The sequence below is a fragment of the Stenella coeruleoalba genome (genome assembly GCF_951394435.1).
Source record: "Stenella coeruleoalba genome assembly, chromosome: 4".
Lineage (NCBI taxonomy): Eukaryota > Metazoa > Chordata > Mammalia > Artiodactyla > Delphinidae > Stenella > Stenella coeruleoalba.
This window is the reverse complement of record NC_137149.1, coordinates 34,228,503-34,243,431: the sequence shown is the minus strand read 5'-3', so window position 1 is coordinate 34,243,431 and position 14,929 is coordinate 34,228,503.

Below are 14,929 nucleotides of genomic sequence, written 5' to 3'. Positions count from 1 at the left end.
AGTTTTTCTTTTTAATTTTATTGGCGTGTAGTTGGTTTACAAAGTTGTGTTAGTTTCAGGTGTACAGCAAAGTGATTCATTTTTACAGATACATATATTGATTCTTTTCCAGATTCTTTTGTCATATAAGTTATCACAGAATATTGAGTAGAGTCCCATGTGCTATACAGTAGGTCCTTGTTGGTTATCTATCTTATATATAGTAGTGTGTGTATATTAATTCCAAGCTCCTGATTTATCCCTCCCCGCCCCCCGCCCTGCTGATGCTCCTCTCTGAGCATTAGTTTTCTCTTCAGTAAATTTGGGATAATATTAACGAGACTCTATTGCTATGTGTGTGGAATTAATAGTCAGTGGTGCATGGAAAGCACTTAATATAGTGCTTTTCACTTTGTTGTTGTCTATTATTTTTGTCTCTGCTGCTGGAATTAAAATAATTTAATAGCAGGATTTGAAGACTTATCAGAGAATAATGACCTAGCTAATTTTCACTACCTGATCCTGCCCTAAGATTAAAGTGAAATACCAGGTATATTACAGGCTCCCAGCATCCTTACTTATTCTTAGTTTGTTCAGTAGGAAATCTAAACTTAAAGTACTTAACAGGAGTTCTGGGTTTTAATCAAGCAAGCTAGTTATGTTAAGGGATGACATCTCTTATCACCTGTTATTGTTTTTTCTACAAAGTTTTGATCAGAAAGCTGTGTTACAAAGACTTTTCAATTTCGAGCAATGGGAAATCCTTTCTAATTAGTTACCAAACTCTCCTTGTCCTATGTCTGAACAACATTCAGGGAGCGTGTGAGAAGTCAAGGGGAAGAAGCACGCAGAATAGTATGCTAGAATGCAGTTTGCCTGTTGGGGCACTCATCCTTAAGCAATGACCACAGCAGATTTTGCAAAGGGCATGGTAAACCTTTCCATTTTATTTGCTTATTCACTGAATATTTCTTAAGCATTTAGGAGTGACCAACTGTTATAACAAGCAACCCCAAAATTTCATTGGTTTTGCACTACCTGATTTAGTTCTTATACACAAAGTCAAATCAGACATTCCTGATCAGCAGCTTTCATCCAAGTAATGACAAAATCCCAGATATTCCCATTAGTGACTCTGCCATGTCCTAGGGTCTTTTCAGAGTCCTCTGCCCAATGCTTTATTCTCAGCCAGGCAACAGGCAAAAAGAAAGAGACCTCAGAAAGTTGAGACCCTGGCACCCATCCACCTCAGCTCAGAATAGATACACATCACTTCTCACAGTGCATTGGCAAGAACTAGTTACATTGGACTCCCCTGGTAGTGCAGTGGTTAATAATCTGCCTGCCAGGACTTCCTGGTGGTACAGTGGTTAAGAACCCCCCTGCCAATGCAGGGGGCATGGGTTCGAGCCCTGGTCCGGGAAGATGCCACATGCTGCGGAGCAAATAAGCCTGTGCACCACAGCTACTGAACCTGCTCTCTAGAGCCCACAAGCCACAACTACTGAAGCCCGCACGCCTAGAACCCGTGCTCTGCAACAAGAAAAGCCACCGCAATGAGAAGCCCACGCAACACAACTATGAGTAGCCCCTGCTCGCGGCAACTAGAGAAACCCTGCGCACAGCAATGAAGACCCAATGCAGACCAAAAAGTAATAATTAAAAAAAAAAGAGAAAAAGGAATCTGCCTGCCAATTCAGGGGACACGGGTTTAAGCCCTGGTCTGGGAAGATCTCACATGCTGTGGAGCAACTAAGCCTGTGAGCCACAACTACTGAGCCTGCATGCCACAGCTACTGAAGCCCACACACCTAAAGCCCATGCTCCACAACAAGAGAAGCCACCGCAATGAGAAGCCCATGCACCACAACGAAGAGTAGCTCCCTCTTGCCACAACTAGAGAAAGCCCGCGTGCAGCAACGAAGACCCAAAGCAGCCAAAAAAATAAATTAAATTAATTAATTAATTAAAAAAAAAAAAAAAAACTAGTTACATGGTCTCACTTAGATGCACGGGAAGCTGGGAAAAGTAGACAGGTAGTCAGTCCCCAGAAATAAGTCTATACTATGGCAGGAGAGTGTGATTCTGTGTTGCTCAGCTAGCCATCAGTGCCATAAGCACCCAGTTGCTGGGGACAGATCAATTTAAAAAAAGTGAATCCTTCTCATCATGAAGCTTGCAGTCTAGTTTATCTTTAATTAGAAGCTCCTCCTAATGGCTCAGTGTGTTGAATTGCCTTTCGTCAATTTAACTCTCATCCCTGTCTACATTGTGGAACTACATGTCCCAGAATCCTTTCCTGGTACCATTCAATGTTAGATCCTGCCAATTAGACTTTCACAAAATTTTAGAGAAGAATCATTTTTCTCAATAGCAGCTGTTTGCAGGCGGATGAGATCATTTTTGGCAGCACTCTTTGGCTTTCAGTGCTTCTCCCAGGAATCACCTGCTATAAGCAGGCAGCTGAGATCATCAACAGAAGCTTCCAGTGGCTCCAGCCATCCTCCTGAGAATAACCCAGTTCACTACTCCATGCAGCTAGGATCACTGATAGTGGCTCTCCAGCAATCCTGTACTTTCAAATTTGCTAAATAATCATCTTCTGGACTTTCTCTCCCACAGCAATTCCAATGTTCTGGGTTAATTTTATTCCTACACAAATACTAATTTCTGTTTTCTGACAAAACCTGAACACAGGATTAAAAAGTTCAGTCAGTGCATTTATTCAGTAATTCAAAAAATATTTTTCATTGCCTGATGTATGTCAGGTTCTGTGCTAGATGCTAGAGAATACAATTTGACAGGCCCAACAGATAAACTTCTGGCTTCATTGTGCTCACTTGTAATAATCTCAGTGAGAAACACATTGTAAAACATAATAAATAAATTCTGAAGAGTACTTTAAAGAAAAACTGTAGGGTGCTGTGAGAGAGGACTTTTTTCAAGAGAAGTAAAATAAAAGCTGGGGTGGGTAGACTCCTACCGCACTCATCAAATTAGAAAATCAAGAGTAACTCAATGCTATATTACTAGTCAAAAGAAATTTGGGAGCTTCCCTGGTGGCGTAGTGGTTGAGAGTCCGCCTGCCGATGCAGGGGACACGGGTTCATGCCCCGGTCCGAGAAGATCCCACATGCCGTGGAGCGGCTGGGCCCGTGAGCCATGGCCGCTGAGTCTGCATGTCCAGAGCCTGTGCTCCACAACGGGAGAGACCACAACAGTGAAAGGCCCGCATACCACAAAAAAAAAAAAAAAAGGAATTTGGCAGAATTCATGGAAGGTATGACTAATTAGATGTCTTTAATGCCTCTGAGTTGTAATATATCACCACAGGGGTCACAATATGTCAAGGTCACAATAAATATCTTCCAGAGGCAAGAAACCCTACTTTGTTCTTATGTAGTAGGACAAAATATTTCATATTATCTATATCACTCAAGGATTTGGGATAACAGTGAAATTTAAAAAACCCAATTGACTATAAATACAACTTCAATATATGTAACTATTAGAATTTTTGAGTAAAATCCATTAGAGAAGAATCAAGTAAAGCAGAGTAGACAATTCTGGTCAAGAAAAGATGGTGTTTATAGTCTTCCCACATGTTAATTCCATTTGTCAGTCAATGGCTAACATGCTTATTCATTTTATGTTTTATAAACTGGATTAGAGAAAGACCACCAACATTCACTGTTGGGTTGTGTACTAGCTGTCTGAAAAGTATAAGATGTAATTATGTGTTCATTTTCTTTCACTATTAATGTTAATATAGTTAATAACAATTAATTAATATTTATTAACAACTTGAAAAAAGAAAAAATCATGGATGGACAACCATAACACTCCACCCTAACCACAACTAGAACATATAAAATGTTTATAAAAATCTGCTTGGTTCTTTATATCTCTTTAACCTTCAGAGATAGGCCTTTCAATTTACCTGTTTCCAACCTTTAAATATAATCAAGGAGATCTCTTATAACCTCTGCCCAGTAGTTCAAAGCTCAGCAGCTGGCCAGTCTAGCTGCTTGCCCTATGGTGTTATTGCCCAGAAGCAGAGACCAGCCTTACTCTTTGTAGATAAGCTTCAGCATACATTTACCATTCAAAAATATTTATTGAACAACCTATGTATGTTGGGCCCTGGAGATACAACTGAAGAGGACTTAAATGATTCCTGTCCTTATAGAGCTGGGAGAAGGAGGGGGGTGGGCAGGAGGCGGAAGAACAAGGAGGAAGTGGGACATCCATGAAAGGAAGTACAGAGGCAACTAATCCAAACTTGACAGATTTGAGTTTCCCAGAAGAAATGCCTTCTAATTAAGACCTAAAAGATGCTAAGAAAATTATTTTGGCACAGAAAAGAGGTAAAATAATCCTGACAGAACGAGCAGCCTTGGGGAAACCCAGAAGTAAGAGAGACCATGGCAGATGTCCTTTTGGAGGAATTGGAAAGAATTTAACGTGGCTGGATTTTACATTAGTGCTGAGCAATATAATAGGTGAGGGCAGAGAATTAACAAGGAATAGATATTACAGGAAATGGTAGAGGCCATATTAGAGAATTTGAACTTTAAGAGCAGTGTGGAGCCTTTGAAGGGTATAAACTAGGGGAACAGTTGGATCAATTTTGTATTTTGGAAGTTTCATTCTGGCTACCATGGGGAGAAAGGAAAGGAAGGGGAGAAAGGTGGGAGGAGGAAGAGGATGTGCCATATAGAAGATTATCGCCATAACTCAAGTATTGATAAAAAAAATCATGGTGGTTTAATCTATGTCCGTGAGTCTTTCTCTGGATTTACTGACTACTACTGTGTTTTATTTATTGAACACCTTTGTTTGTTTCCTGACTTACCCCTCATAGCCCTTTCTAGATGTTGAAGAACTATTACAAATTCATCTCACTAGCTGAATTTCTACTACACGGTACCAAATATACTTGAAAGTAACTTATTGCCAGGCTGTCCCTCTGCTGATTGCTCAACCGTGTATTCCCCAACCTGGCCATGCTAGGGTCTCAAGAAATACTGGGACGTGTACTTCTTGCCTACTGCAGACCTTTCTCTAAATAATTCCTACTTAACTACTTCCTATTTTCTGATGCTAAGACCCTTTGATTTGCTGTCATTCCTCTGTGAAACTGTCTGCTCCCCAAGTCTTTACCATGTTCCCCTACTCTCCCTATGACCTAAGCTCCAATTAATACATTAGCAAAAGCATGGACTCTAATGGGCATTGACATAGATCTTAGAATTTTGAACCCGCCCCAACCTACAGTCCTGAGACTGAAGTCTGGTGTCATAGAAGTTTTCTCAGTCTGAATTTAATAGCTATTTTGACCAGAATAGGCAAATTCATCTTTTAAATATTATGAGAGCAATTATAAGTTTATAGGTACATTGATTCATCCATTCAGTAGTCATCGAAAGTCAGACCCTATGGTTAGAATTTAGCTAACCTCTGAAAAGGATAAAAAATGTTGAATGGTGCATAATTCTTCCTTCCAAGAAGTTAACTAGCCAGCTTGGAAGCCAAAGAATATGAACACTGAACATTTAGCTAATTTTGTAAGATATTTAATTATCTCAAAATGATAGATATCAATTTAATTTGAATGCTTACTGTGTGCTAGGCTCTGTGCCTAATGCATGACATGTCCTATACTTTTTAATTATTATAATAATCATGCAAAGCAGGTGTTATTATTCCAATTCTTAAAATAAGGAAATAAGATGCAAGGAAGTTAGATGACTTGTCCAAAATTGTACAGATGGTAAGTGGTACAAGTGGATCCAATCCCTAGTCTGTTTTCCCTCAGGGGTTTTGCTTTTCACTCATATGCTATAGTGCTTGCCTTCTAATGCCCATGAATCATTTTATATTCTAATCTAAAACCCATTATGTTCACTTAAATATGTTCTGGAAAGGAATACAGTGGGATGAACAAAGACAAGAATGGCAGAATGCTTTCAACTTTTATGGTAACTCCAGTTAATTTATTGTAGCTAACTGAAACACTGTCTTAAGAGAAATGATAGTAGTTGAAATAACCTATAAAAAGTATTTTGAGGCTGCATTTGAACTCAGTGTGAAAGAAAGCCATCTTTAATTTGTGATGTCTTCCCTGAAGTCAGAATAGAGAAGTTGTGATACTGAACTGTGTCAGTAGCTATCTGTGTGAAAGGGAGTCCACAAGACACAGCCATATACAATTGCCTAATAACAGTGAGGACATAAATGAATTTTGATATCCTATATCTGTCCTGAGCTAGCTCCTTAAACTTCTACAATTTTCAATGCCTGTGTATCCAGCAATCCAGAAAAGAAAAGGCAAAAGAGAACTGTGAGGGACTAATAGGCCAAACCAGCATTTTCTAATATGGTAGCCATTAGCCACATGTGGCTTTCGAGCACTTAAAGTCTGGCTGGTGTGACTGAGAAACTGAAATTTTTATTTTACTTAATCTTAAGTAATTTAAATTAAAATGCTAGATACTCTATTTGGTTTCTGGAAATGTTTAAATATGTTTAGAATAACTTGGGTATGTGATTCCACTTTTTAGCCATGTTATGAAATCTAAAAACGGATCAAGTAATTTCAATGAAAATTAACTTTCAAATTCAAATATGCTATAAGTATAAAATATACACTGGATTTTAAAGATTTAGCCCACACAAAAAACAATGTAAGATATTTAATAATTATTATGTTGATTATATGTTGAATATTTTGGATATATTGGATTAAGTCAAATATACTCTTCAAATCAATTTCACCTATTTCTTTTCACTTAATGCAATCAACTAGAAAATTTTAAATACATATGAGGCTCACATTTTATTTCCACTAGACAACATTGGACCGATACTACAGATCACAAGGACAGGGAATGGAGGGTGGAAGTAAAGTCAGTATAGAGTTAATTGAGCATTCAGGTAGGTTGTTGTTCTAGGTCAGTGTTTCCAGGTCTTTATTTTTCCCCCATTATCATTCCTTAAGGTGCCTTTTTAGACAATTTTTTCCTAGTCGCTCTCGCCATGAAATTTGACCACAAAAGATATACTGTACAGTATATCTGCTTATATACTGTGGACTTTGGAGGGAACCACAAACCATTCTAATATCTGAGACGTTCTTGCCCAGAGTGTACTTAATAGCTTGTCCCTTTGAGGGTGATATTATTCCCATTGAGAGTTCATGGGTTATGAGAATTGGGAAGAATTAAGTGACCAGAGGTCCTAGCGAGGATAGAAGGTGACTTCAGACAGTGTGAAGCAATAACAAATAAGGGCTTATGAGTTAAGTGGGAAAGGGGTAAGTTGAAGAGGAGGTAGAAGAACTATAATGAGGCTCTCATGCAGGGCATAAAGCATTAGGACTAGTGCCCACAATTATCCAACACAGTTTTTCTTTGTCTATACCTTTGGATGACACATTTTTCAGGTACAAGTTGGGGCAACACCTAACTCACAGTAATGTCAATTGTACAATGAATATGTATCATCGATATAAGAGGTGCTGTGTATATCACTAATTCCTCCCATACAGATGCCAATTCTATAATTTGGGATGAAATGAGGAAGTTAAAATATATATATATCATGTGATAACTTCATTTCCAGGTGTTGGAATTTAATAAACCAAGCACTACCCCATCATGAGCTCCTCCCTGGTTTTTCCCTTCCTCTCGTCTTCACTGCTCATGTACCTGTAGGAATGTCAAATGAGGGTAATTGACACTAGAGGAAGATGAACCCCAAAATGTAGGGAAATGGTCAATCAGTGCAACTTCCTGCAAATGAAGATTCATGTAAATAAAATTTGTTTCCATAGTATCCATCTCATAAGGTAATTTCATATAATTTAAGAGGCAAAATGAGGCAATATCTACCCCCTAGATGTTGTCAGAAAGTAATTTTCTTAAAACACATAGAGTAGAAGCTTGGAACTTGTATGTCATGAGATAATAACATAATGGTAAACAGACAAAGAAATCTGCATTAAGTGTTCGGTGATAAAAAGAGAAGTGATGAGTAAGTATTTTCCAAGTTTTTGCTACTACTGTCCAAGGGCACAGGTACCCTGGCCAACTGACAAAGTGTTCAAGTTTTCTTCGCAGAGCTATCCTTGTAATGAAGATGAGTATCATAGCTTCATGATAATTAAAAAGCATCATTTAACTTATTTTATCCTGACTCAAGCAAATTTCTGCTTTAAATTTAGCTTTGCAAATAGGCCCTTCTGACCAAAAAAACTCCCCAGATGATCAGCTGTTTTTAAGTTTTCCCGCCAGTCAGTAGTGATATTTTTCACTGAAAATTTATGAGCTAGCAATTTAAATAAGTCCTTTGGATGCACTCAAAATGTACTATGTTATAAACCTAAACCCATAAATTCCTCCCCCTTTCCTGCTGTTCCTTTATTCCCTCTCTGTATAAATAGGGGAGGAGAGTGAGGCTATCACCTAAGCTAAATGCTGGGAATTTTTCTGAGAATTCTTGCTCTCCTTGGTTCTTGCTTTACTCTTAGTCATTGCAGCCCATCACCTCTTCTGTGTAACACGTGCACATCACCATGGCTACTGTCTGAAGTCCCTCATCAACGCCCCCCAACTTCTGTAAAGGTCTTTCTGTCACTTGTTTTTCTTTCAAATCAATTATCACCTTAAACACTACTGTATTAACCCTGACTGACATGGCTAAAGAGACTAAGACAAAAAAGGGAACTTAATGACCCAAGTAACTAAGAATGGTAAGAGTGTTTCTGGCTTCAGTTTTAGCTGGGTCTGCAGACTTAAGCAGCTTATTAGGTTTCTTTTTCTGTCCCTCAGCTCTGGGTTTGTCAATAGATTGGCCCCAGTCTCACCTTTTGCAGACAGACTTTCTCCACCTGGTGAGTGTCGTGGACATGGAGATGCACGGGCATGTCCCTTCCAGAAGGGACTTGCTGCCAGCTGCGGGGAACGCAGTGAGTCAACAGCCTCCAGCTGCCAGCTCCTTTCAGGTCTGCCTCAGCTGTGGAGAGCCACCTCACTGTAGGTCACACCTTTCCCACGGTGGCATGCATCTGGGGACAAAGTTATGCTGGCCAGCCATTTGAGGTCCAGGCAGGATGCTGATGGGCTTTTCTTACTCCAGAGCTCCCTGCCAGTTGGGCTGGGGCTTTGTCAAACCTGCACCACAATTCCTCTTCTCCCTCTGCTCAACAATGTATCTTTTCCATTGGATTGACCCCTAATAGACCCCTGTACCCCAAACTCCATCTCTGTCTGCCTCCAGAGCACCAGCCTATAACAGTGGGTTTCATGGCCTAAATGACTGGGATTTCCAGAATCCCAGCTCCATGGCGCCAGGATCAGGGCTCAGCTTTCCCCCTCTAGCTCTGGTTAGAACAATCCTAAGGATGGATTCTGATTGGCCCTATTTGGTTCACATTTCATTCCTTGGGGTAATTACCAGGGCCATGGAGTCAGGGGCTGTGTGACCACCACCAAGATCACAGAGTAAGGAAAGGTTATCTAAAGGAAGGAAAATGTTGTCCTTGGTAATCGTCCATACATTCAACTGAGGGCTCTTTCTAAAATAGAGATCTAAATTTGTTTTTCCTTTGTTTAAACATCATCAACTTTCCCCAATGCCTATAGCAGAATATTGGTGAAAAACATTCACAATAACACAAAACTCTCTAAAGGACACAGATGCAGAAAAACACCCCTTATTTTTGTGGGGCACATTACTTAGGAATGCTTTCTGCCTCAAGTGGAGATTCCATTTTACATAAAAAGATATCTAGAGGAATGCAGTTGCTGCCTTTGGTTCAGCTGCTCCAATGTGTCAGGGCCAGCCGGCATCTTGGTTGTCCTCACGGCTTTTCATTTGTGGTTGCAACACGGTTGCCAAGACTTTAGCCATCATGACTTCAGTTAAGACAAGACAAAGGAGGAAGGAAGGAGACACACCAAAGCTTTCCCCAAGCCCCCGCCCCCCCACACACACAAACCTCACCAGTTTCTACTAACAGTTTATGGATCAAAAATGAGTCACATAAAAACCTCTAGCTGCAGGAGGAGATGACTGATAAAGTAAGGCTCTATAGGAGTCATCAGGGGAGAAGGGGTTGGAATTTAAGCTAGATAAGAAGCAGAGTGAGAACAGGAGAGGGTTGTGAACTGACAATGAAAAGGTTGTAGAATTGTAGATTCCAGCAAGTCAGGGTACCAGAGGAGGAAACTGGAATGAGAGGACATGGTGAGCAGAGAGTTAGAAAGCTTGACCTTGAGATTGTGGAGTTAGTTGAAGTTACTTGTATTGACAAGGTATAAGATAAGGACATAGGAGTCAGGGACTAAGTGGAAGAGTAAATAGAGGGAAGGAAACAAACCAGGAGACACCTCTGATTTAACAGCTTTTACAGGCCAAGCAAGTACCTGCCACAGAGCAGAAACTGGAAAAATGAATATTGACTGACTTCCCAGTCAATATTCATCTGCAATCTTGATGTCTCTCCTGAGATGGAGACCCTTTTGTCAAACAACTTTCTCCTCCCCGATGTCCTGTAGGTGCCTAGTGTCAGCGTGCTCAGGATCAAATCATAATCCCTCAATTATTGTTTGTTTTTTTAATAAGTTTATTTATTTTTATTTTTGTCTGCATTGGGTCTTTGTTGCAGTACGCGGACTTTCTCTAGTTGCAGTGAGTGGGGTCTACTCTTCGTTTTGGTGAGCGGGCTTCTGATTGCGGTGGCTTCTCTTGTTGCGGAGCTCGGGCTCTAGGTGCACTGGCTTCAGTAGTTGTGGTATGTGGGCTCAGTAGTTGTGGCTCGCGGGCTCTAGAGCGCGGGCTCAGTAGTCCTGGTACACGGGCTTAGTTGCTCTGCAGCATGTGGGATCTTCCTGGACCAGGGCTCAAACCCGTGCCCCCTGCATTGGCAGGTGGATTCCTAACCACTGTGCCACCAGGGAAGCCCTAATCCCTCAGTTTTGAGCACCCCATCCCTCTCTTATGTTCTCGGGTTAGCTTAATTGTATCCATTTATCTCGACTGGAACTCTGAGAGTTGTCCCGACTGCTCATCTTCCTCGCTTCCTTGATGTTGTTCCTTGCAACATCTTACCAGTTGCAAGGTTCAGCGGTGCTAACTTAGAATTGTCTTTCTGTTTCTCCTCTTCCTCCAACACCTTGGTCAGACGCGCCATCACCTCTTCCTCGGACTTTGACAGTCATCTTCGAAATTATCTCCCTATATAGAAATATTTTTCTTAAAACTGTTTTAATTAAAACTTTCCCAAATCTTAGAAGTAACATGTTAACCCTAATCTGTGAATCTACGGAAAGTTGTACGAAATACCACCTCTTCCTATGCCCGCTGAATAAACTGATACCCATCTTTCTCATCTTTCACTTGGTCAACAACAAACATAATTAGTCATTTATAAGATTATTTTTACTGCTGTGTTTATAAAATGGGATCGATCCATATGCCCTGTATGCTAATTTAAAGGTTCCTTAAGCCAGTATCTAACACACTGATGGAGCTCCGTAATTTACGGGTTATGTTTCATTTTGTTACCCTCGCGTATCAGAGTAGTTATCACTTGTTATAATACATACTTAATTGCCTGTTAGAGTCTTAGCATTCTGAGTATAGAGGCCATGACTATCTTGTTTACTGATATGCTCTTACTACATAGAGCAAAGTCTAGTGTCAAAAGCGTTTTGAATGAATGTACAAAGAGCAATAGCAAATAATGTGTCACTAAAACAAGAGCTGACATTTATTGAGAATGTACTATGGGCCAGTGCTATGAGAACAGGCTACGTGCTTACATGCATTATCTCTTTCACTACCCAAAACCTAGGAAGTCAGTACTGTTACTAGTTCATTTTATCATTGAGGGAATTGAACCTTAGAGAAATTGTCATTTGCCCAGAAGTCATGACTACTAGGTAAAGGATTCAGGACTTAATCATGGTCTGATTCCATGCTCTTAATAACTGTGGAGCTAACAAATGAATTACCTTTTTAAAAGTTTGAGCATATTTCAACATTTTCCTAAAATATACATTGTCACTCACTTGCATTTTATTACAGCATCTTTACTAGGGCATTTTAACTGATCAAGGAAGGAGTGGAATTACAGAGAGCAACTCAGCATTTCTCATTCCTGCAGCCTCTCTGTTCTTGGCTGTGGCCAATAGGGAGTAACATTTACTGATAAATTTTTCATAGTTAGGATTTTAGTTTATATGACTTATTTCTTTTTTTGAGGCAGGGTTTTAAATAATGGGAATTTTTTTAATCTTGTTGGCAGCTCAAGCAACTAGTGTTAATATGTTTGCTCCAGTAAACCCTATTTTCATCTATTATATATATTTTCATTCTAATATGTATATTATGTATAGTGTATTCTATTAAGTATATTTGCTCTAAGGTTGAAGTAGTTATGACAGGGTATCCAAAATGTTCTTAAATATTTGGGCTTCCCTGGTGGGGCAGTGGTTGAGAGTCCGCCTGCCGATGCAGAGGACACGGGTTCATGCCGCGGTCTGGGAAGATCCCACATGCCGCAGAGCGGCTGGGCCCGTGAGCCATGGCCACTGAGCCTGCGCGTCCCAAGCCTGTGCTCCACAGTGGGAGAGGCCACAACAGTAAGAGGTCCACGTACTGCAAAAAATAAAAATAAAAATATTATACGAATACAAGCCCCTCTTTTGTTTCCTATATGAACTAGCATGGAGAATGTTTTGTTTTCTTGGCAGGTTGGAGTAAAGGTAAAGTTTCAGATCTCCTGACAGCATTGCTTATTAATAATAAATGGTCCCTGAACTGCCATTTAGAGAAATGGGATGTGCAGAGCTGTGTGATGCTGGACTAGAAACATTTCTTTTTTGCCAGTTGGTATAGAAAAAAGACATAGAAAATGAGGCATTTGGTCAGGGGATTAAGAATTTTGAAAGCAGGGATTAAGAGGAAATTGAATCGTTTCTCCATGTGATGTGTAATATAAATCCCCTGTGCAGAAAAGAGTTAACAAAGCAGACCCAATTTCCATGCTTCGAAAGTCCTGCTTGCAAGGTTGACCCTTGGTTGGTATCTGGGAAGTTGGATTTCAGGGAAGCAGGGGGAACCATTCTCAGAACTGATAAGAGTGGCCCATTGTGCCTAAAGTGTGCAGACAATATCATTTTTCCTGAACACCTGCTTTCCCTCTGGGAGTTTGGAATTTGGATGTCAGTCAGAGGGTGCCTACATGACCAGCCTCCAATAAAAACCCTGGGCACTGAGTTTTTAACAAGCTTCCCTGGTTGGCAACAGCTAGGAAGGAGTTATCACAACTCATTACCAGGGTGAATTAAGTGAATCTTGTGTTACTCCACTGGGAGAGGACCCTTCAAAACTTATATCCAATTTTCCCTGGACTTCATCCCATGAGCCTTTTCCCTTTGCTCATTGTACTTTGTAGCCTTTTGCTGTAATATATCATAGCTGTAAGTATGACTGTTATACTGAGTCTTGTGAGTTCTCCTAGCAAATCACCAAACCTGGGGGTGATCGTGGGGACCTTCAACATAGCATCTTACTCACTATTACTAAAAATCTTCAGTTTATCACACATCCATTGAGTTTTCACTACGTACCCAAGTATTTTAAAACATTGGGAATGTAATAATGAATAAGGTGCATCCCCTATTAAGAGGGCTGTGGGCCAGTGTCGTGGTTCTCACCCAAGGTTGGTTTTGTCTCACGGGGGACATTTGGTAAGTCCAGAGACATTTTTTGATTGTCACCACTTGGACAGTGCTACTGGCATCTACTGGGTAGAAGCCAGTGAAGTTGCTAAACATCCTACAGTATAAATTGACCAGCTCTCCCCATCCCAATAAAGAATTATGCAGTCTAAAATGTCAGTAGTGCCAAGGCTGAGAAGCCCGACCTACTGAGAAAGAGACACATAACAGATAATTTTAATAGAATGTGAAAGCTGTTTGCTGGCTTCCTCTCTGGTAGGAATCTTGTCCTCTGCCCTCCCTTAGCCATTCACTCCCACAGCCAGGGTCCCCACCTACCACCTTTTCACTTTCACCCCTTCACAGCCTCACATTTCCCCTGATGAGGTTAGATTCCTCAGTTTCTATCATCATTCCCGCTCATACCCACCATACTCCCATATCCATCTCCCTGTGCAGGCCTCACTGTGACTTGTCCAGTCACAGCACCACTAAATCCAAGTCTGCATCTACTCCAGACTCACAACACAGCTGGCTTTGATGGTTCCACTTTAAATTCATGATCACTAACCATCAAGTGAGCCTGAATGGTGCCATCAGAGTTGCAGTCCCTTCATTCCCTCACTCAACAGTTTCGTACCTCGCCCTCTCTCCTCACACTTCCTGTACCTCCTACCCCTGGAAGTTGATTGGGCTGTTTCCAATGTCACTGAAAAAAATAAAAACAATCAGAACTTCCTCAAGCTCTCACCGCCACAGCTACCTACATACAGACACCTGGCCCCAAGAACTGTCTTCCTGCCATTATGAAGGATGAATTCCATTTGTCAGCAGGTTCCAACCCCTCTCACTTGCTCAAGGACATCACTCTAGCAACTCTATCCCTTTTCTCCTGTATCATCATTCTTCCCCTCTCTATTGAAGGTTTCCTACCAACAGAAAAATATGCTATTACTTTCCCCATCTTAAAAGACTTTATCTCCTGACCCTACTTTTTCCTCCATCACTGCCCTATTTCTCTCCTCTCCTTCACCCAAAAACTCCTCAGAATACTTGTTTGTATTTGCTGCTTTGAATTTTTCTCCTTCGATTCTTTCCTGAACCAATTCAGGAAAGAATTCAGGTTTCTACCAGCACTACTCTTCCCAATCTGCTTTTGTCATCCATGTACTGTCCTGTGACAATAAGTCATCTTCTCATAAGGCAGAGACAGGGTGGGAGCT